Here is a 6,161-nt window from a genome sequence, read left to right on the forward strand (position 1 = left end):
CCGTGTCACCGCGGCCACCAACGTCCTTTTAACTCAGCCTGAACATAATGGTATGGAAGATTAAGGCCCTCAAAGGCTTTCCGAAATTAAAGGGATAATAACGAGGAGGTTAAACCCCATATTTAGGATTTGGAGAATAATGCCTTCCAAAGCCTATTATTCACAGAAACATTTGTGTAATTGAAAATCTCTTTTTAGTCAAATTTTAACATTCCACTCTCCCGCCTGTAGCAGGAGTCGCCCTGCCGAGGTGCCAGGCGGTGGGGTGGCAGTGGCTGGGGCTGCGAGCGGGTGGTGGAAGGGCTGGACAGAATCTCTTTGCCAAAAAGCCCCATCTGAAACAGACTGGTGCCACCGGTATGGCTGGTCTGGGTGGTGCCACCGGTACGGCTCCATCAGTGCCCAGTCTGGATGATGCAGTTGGTGTGGCTCCACTGGTGCCTGATCTGGATGGTGCTGATGATACAACTTCGTCGGTGCCCAGTCTGGATGGTGCCACCAGTACAGCTCCATTCAGTGTCTGGTCTGGATGGTGCCACCGGTACGTCTCCATCGGTGCCCAATCTGCATGATGCAGTTGGTGTGGCTCCACTGATGGCTGGTCTGGATGGTGCCACCAGTATGGCGCCATCGGTGCCTGGTCTGGATGGTGCTGATGGTACGGCTCCATTCAGTACCTGGTCTGGGTGGTGCTGCCAGTACAGCTCCATTGGAGCCCAGTCTGGATGATGCAGTTGGTGTGGCTCCACTGATGCCTGGTCTGGATGGTGCTGATGGTGCGACTCCATTGGTGCCCAGTCTGGACAGTGCCACCAGTATGGCTCCATCAGTGCCCAGTCTGGACCTGAGCACACAGGGGGTGAGCTGGGGACAGTGACCAAAACTCGAAAGAAGAAACTTCCCCCGAGGGCTAACCACGTCAGAGCAGCTCTCCGAGGGCAGGAGCACGCAAATACAAAAAACCTGGGAAAATGCCGTGCTAGGAACCAATTTCAGCATAAGCACAGATCCACCTCCGTGCAGCAACTCCGAGCAGCCGCACACGCTCAGACCTGAGCGACGTTCGGGGTTTTCAGGGCGAGCTCAAACATTTCGCTCCAGCGCCGGTGACGCTCAGCTCCCTGCGCTTGCCGGAGAGCTTCCCGCTTGCCAACAGCCGATGAGTTCAGGCAGACACCTTCGCAATTAATTCCTTGATGAACTAGCCTGAGAAAGCCACCCACCTGACACATCCGTGATTTATTTTTCTGTTTCTGTGTTTCGCACCGCCGCTGGCCCCGTCTCTCACGCCGTGCTCCGGGTCACTCGGGCAGCGGCTCCTGCGCTCGCGTCCTGCTCCGCCGCTTTCTTCCCCGTGTTTCCTCTGCCAGGGCACTCACCGGCCACCGGCCCGACAGGGAAAAGATCCGGAAGGTTCCTGCAGCTCTGATCCCTCCCTGCTACAGCTGCTACCCACCTCTGTAGCTCCTTCCAGGGCGCACGGGGTGTATTCCTGTGCCTCTGGGCGTTACTGCAAAGGGTGCCAGACCCAGCTGCTGGGCTTTCCCACTGAATCCCAGCACCCATGATTGCCCCTCGCTTTGCTGACTGGGCTGTCTCGGGCGGCTGTTACATCGCGAGAGCAGCAGAACGTGCAGGATGACACGATCAAGTGTCACGGCTCAAGCCGGAGAGCAAAGGACCACGGCAACAACCTGGGAGAGAGGAGCCCTCACACCAAGGTCTCAAATGGCTGTGCCATCCCAGCCGGCCTGGAAAGGCGTAATTTGAGTTTAAAATACCCCCGTGATGGTAAAAATACCCCCGTGATGGTAAACCTCTCCCATTCCCAAACCCAGAAGTGCCATCTCCAGCAGGGAGCTCAGATCACCACCCCGCACGGCACTGGTAGCCCCATCTTTCCCCCCACGGGTGGACGGATCCTGGGGTCCGGCAAGCAAAGCCCACCCTGTTTATTTACACCTGAGCGTGGCAAAGCAGCAATTTTTTTGGAACCCCTGCTTTCCTGCCAGCTGCAAGCACCGCACAGCTGACCTCCTCAGCGCCACTGTGCTCGGCCCGTGGCCGCCCATCCATCTCCCCGTTAATTGTCATCTCTCCTGACGAGCCATCGGCCCTTTCCACGTGTTCTCTCCCCAGGTTATTTCCAGCTCGGCGGCGTCACCGAATCATACAGGTTGGCATCTCCAGCGTTGCAGCAGGGGGGCTGCTCAGCTCTGCCGTTTCTCACATCCAGCAGCATCTCTCCTACCCAGGACACAGAGAGACCCTCCCCGCTGCTCCTCCCCGCCACGCTGTTGACATCCACAAATCACAATGAAATAAACGCGGCTTTTCACTGACATTTCTGCAGTTTTTTGTAACGCTGATGCGTTTTCCCTTCTGGCGGGGCCCCAGCCGAGTGAGCCATCGCCGATTTCTTTGGAGCAATCTCTACAACGCACTCACAGCCCCAGTTCAGTGATGGTCATTCTGCTTTACTACGAGGGTGGGTGGGTGTTTGCTCCCTGCTTTGCTTAACCAAGTTCGCAGAGCCATGCCGTCCCCCCCAGCCAGGGACACTGCACGCTCCCGAGGCTTTCCTCATCCACTCCTGTCTTCGTATTTATAGCAAAGTGTGTTTAGAGCAATTGAGGCTATCTGGGGCTGGTTAAAAGGTGATCAATAATGGCAATCTGTAGCTGTGTCAAATCCATCTGAGGTTTGCCTCCTAAGAAATTGGCATCTTCGCTGAGAGGGCCCACGTCTACCCGTCTATGTGATACAAGACCAATTGCTGACATTTGCTGCTGTTTTCCCTTCCTTTGACATTTCATTAAGGAGAAAATAACACCAGCAACTACAAATGTGCTCTCATTGGCAGTTGTTGGCTGCAACGTTGCGAGTTGCCCTGATTAAGTGAGTAGCTGGCCGGGGGGATGTCCCCTGTCCCCTGCCTCCAGGAACGCCAACGCTCCCGTTCGTCTGGCCGCACAGTGTCCCAGGACTCTGCAGGAAAGGTTTCCCAGCTCAGAGAATCACCTTAACTCAGGAAAACTTCTAATTTACAGGCATGCTTAGGACTTAAATTGCCAGAGTCATTAACACTTCGTTAATGAGTCAATTAGCATGCTTTGAGATCTATGGAGAAAGAGCATTATAAATAGGCATAGTATCCAATATTGCAGAAGTATCTGACTGTTCCGGTATCTGGCCAGGAGCCGGTGCTGAGCGAGGGGACGGACGGACTCAGCTTGGTCCCGGGGGACCGGTCACCGCGGTTGTGGTGTCACCCGTGCAAAGGGCTCTCCAGAGGCTGCAGGTGGGACACCTCCAGCATCCCCTTCGATGCCAGGATGCCCAGGATCAGCGCCGCTCGGAAAGCAGCACCAAGCTGGAGACGGGAAACAAAGCCTGACATGAAACACCCGTTTTAGCGCAGCTGGGTGCTGTCCCAGCAGGGCTGCGTTTCCATCCTGAAGTTTCCGCTGCCCCCAAAGCAGGGGTTTTAAGCACCCTTAAGGAGTCTGGAGCTGCATCCAGGCCAGAACCAGGAGCCCCCTGGTTGTTTTCTTTTTTTGCTCTCCCCCTCCCAGATCCCTTGTGCTGCTCCTCGCCCTGCTCCGTACAACCACGCACAAAGAGCAAAGACCCAGCTGCTCTCACCTCCCTTACACCCCCCCTACACAGAGGAGCAGCAGGTGGGCTCAGCCCCGGCAATGCCAAATTAACACACTAATTACTATGCCCACTGCTAGCACAATCCTCACATGCTTTTCCCCCAAACACCATGACCTGAATTTTCTATTTTTTGTGACCTCTTTTCTATCACGCTCTTGAACTATTCCCACATCCCCATAGCCCGGCTGCTTTCGCCCGGATCACCGATAAAATCAGGCTGACGGCTGCGCGCACTGAACTGCCTGTGCTAATGGAAAACAGGCCCAGGGCGGTGAGGAGCAACAACTTAATTGCAATCAAGGCCTGTCAGCCTCGTCAGTGTGCCCGATCAGCCGCGGCTGCCGGGCCAGGGCTGTGAGCTGAGCATGCACCCGGGAAACTGGGGCTGCGTTTGAGAGGGCTGCGGAGACGGGGCTCCAGCACGCGCACCACCTGCGCAGCATCTTGCTTCCAGGGATGCTCAGTGCCAGGCACTGCAGAGGGTGGTGCAGAAAATCTCCCAATCCCATGTAATTACAGGCTGGCTTAAACCTGAAAGCAGAAGACTTAATGCCTCTTACCAAATTTCATATGATAATTAGCCTGGCTCTGCAGACTCTTGGGTACCAAGAAGTAAATATCACTCTTTTTTTGGAGCTCTGCACGCTTTTGGGTCTGAACAATGTCTTGCACTGGAAATCCCACAGCCCAGCTGGTCTCTGTGGCCAGCACCGGTCTTAAAAATTCCGACACCGAAGGAGCTCTGGGGCTTTGCCCTGACGGCAAATTGTAGATGAGGCAGAAGCTCCGGAGGAAAGCGCCCTCCCACCCTGCTGCGCCGCTGGTGGAGGCAGCAGGTGCCTTGTACACCCCATCACTGTCCCCCTTCTCTGGAGGGAAGAAAGGCCCCCGTGATGGGGAGGAAGCCCAGCTGGGGAGCTGAGTGCGGTGGGAGGGATGAGGGATGGAAAATCCACATCAGCACTGCTGTTGTTCAGGGAAATGGGAAGCCGTGCTTGCTCCCAGTGTGTGGTTGTGGTTTGTTCCCCTGTGGACTTGCTTGTCTTCCCTCCGCAAGCCCGTGTTTGCACACCCAGCGCCTCGTCCCCTGCTTCCTTCAGGTGGCACGGCACAGCCCTGAGAGCCGAGCGTGCCCTTGGGCGCTGGGAAGCAATCTGGGCAGGCAGGCAGCGGTGGGGGCGACAGGGGTCCTGAGCATCCTTTCCAGCTCCATCTCAATGGCCGAGAGCCACCTCGGGAGAGGCTGGAGCGGTCCCTCCCCATCCACATGGCTTATCTCCAGGTCACTGCTCCTGCATGCTGCGTCCCCCCGGGGAGCTCCCCCAGTTTTCAGCAGATGGCAGCTGAAGTGCCAGGGGATTGAGCATGGCCCCTGCAGGGTGCTGGGCAAGGGTGCTTGTCCCCCAGCCCCGGCCAGGCACAGCGGGCTGCTCTGGCATCACAGCGTTTGCGATGAGCCCTTGTCACACATGTGGACCACCGGCACAGGGGGCAGAAGGGGCCGCCCGGCTCCCGGCACCAGCAGTCGCCCATCTGAGCCCTGCAGATGCTGATCTGCTGCGAAGAGCGGAGCTGGCGTGGAGCATGGAGCACTCCAGGGCTTTGGCTCAAAAAACACCGAGCGGCAGCAGCGTCTGTAGCCACCGCAGAAAGACTCGGCTCATTTTTGCTGCCTGGAGTCAGAAGGCTGGTGGGAGTTAATTATCTGCTCTCCCTCTGTAGTGAAGGAGAAAGTGGTATCTCCAGAGGGTGAGCCAGACCCTGGTGGAGACTCCTTGGAGGGGTCTCTGTCTTCTCCTGTTGACTTTGCAGCTGGGCCAGGCACTGAGCTTCATCCCATTTTGCTTCTCGACCAAAGCGCCGGGGCGCATTCCAGCTCTGGGGGCACATCCCAGCTCCGGGGGTGCATCCCAGCTTTGGGGGCACATCCCAGCTTTGGGGTGCATCCCAGCTTTGGGGGCACATCCCAGCTTTGGGGGCGCATCCCAGCTCCGGGGGCACATCCCAGCTTTGGGGTGCATCCCAGCTTTGGGGGCACATCCCAGCTTTGGGGGCGCATCCCAGCTCCGGGGGTGCATCCCAGCTTTGGGGGCACATCCCAGCTTTGGGGGCACATCCCAGCTTTGGGGGCGCATCCCAGCTCCGGGGGCGCATCCCAGCTCCAGGGGCGCATCCCAGCTTTGGGGGCACATCCCAGCTTTGGGGGTGCATCCCAGCTTTGGAGGCGCATCCCAGCTTTGGGGGCACATCCCAGCTTTGTGGGTGCATCCCAGATCCAGGGGCACACCCCAGCTTTGGGGGTGCATCCCAGCTTTGGGGGTGCATCCCAGCTCCAGGGGTGCATCCCAGCTCCGGAGGCACAGCTTGGAACTCCCCCCCGCCCCCGCCTTCTCACATGCTTTCTGTTCTTGGCGATTTGTTTGGCCAAAGCCATTTGCCAAATGAGCATCTAATTCACAAATAGTTTAGTTCCCCGGGAAATGGCTTCTTTCATGCTGCAT

Source organism: Falco rusticolus, chromosome 3 (genome assembly GCF_015220075.1).
Source record: "Falco rusticolus isolate bFalRus1 chromosome 3, bFalRus1.pri, whole genome shotgun sequence".
Lineage (NCBI taxonomy): Eukaryota > Metazoa > Chordata > Aves > Falconiformes > Falconidae > Falco > Falco rusticolus.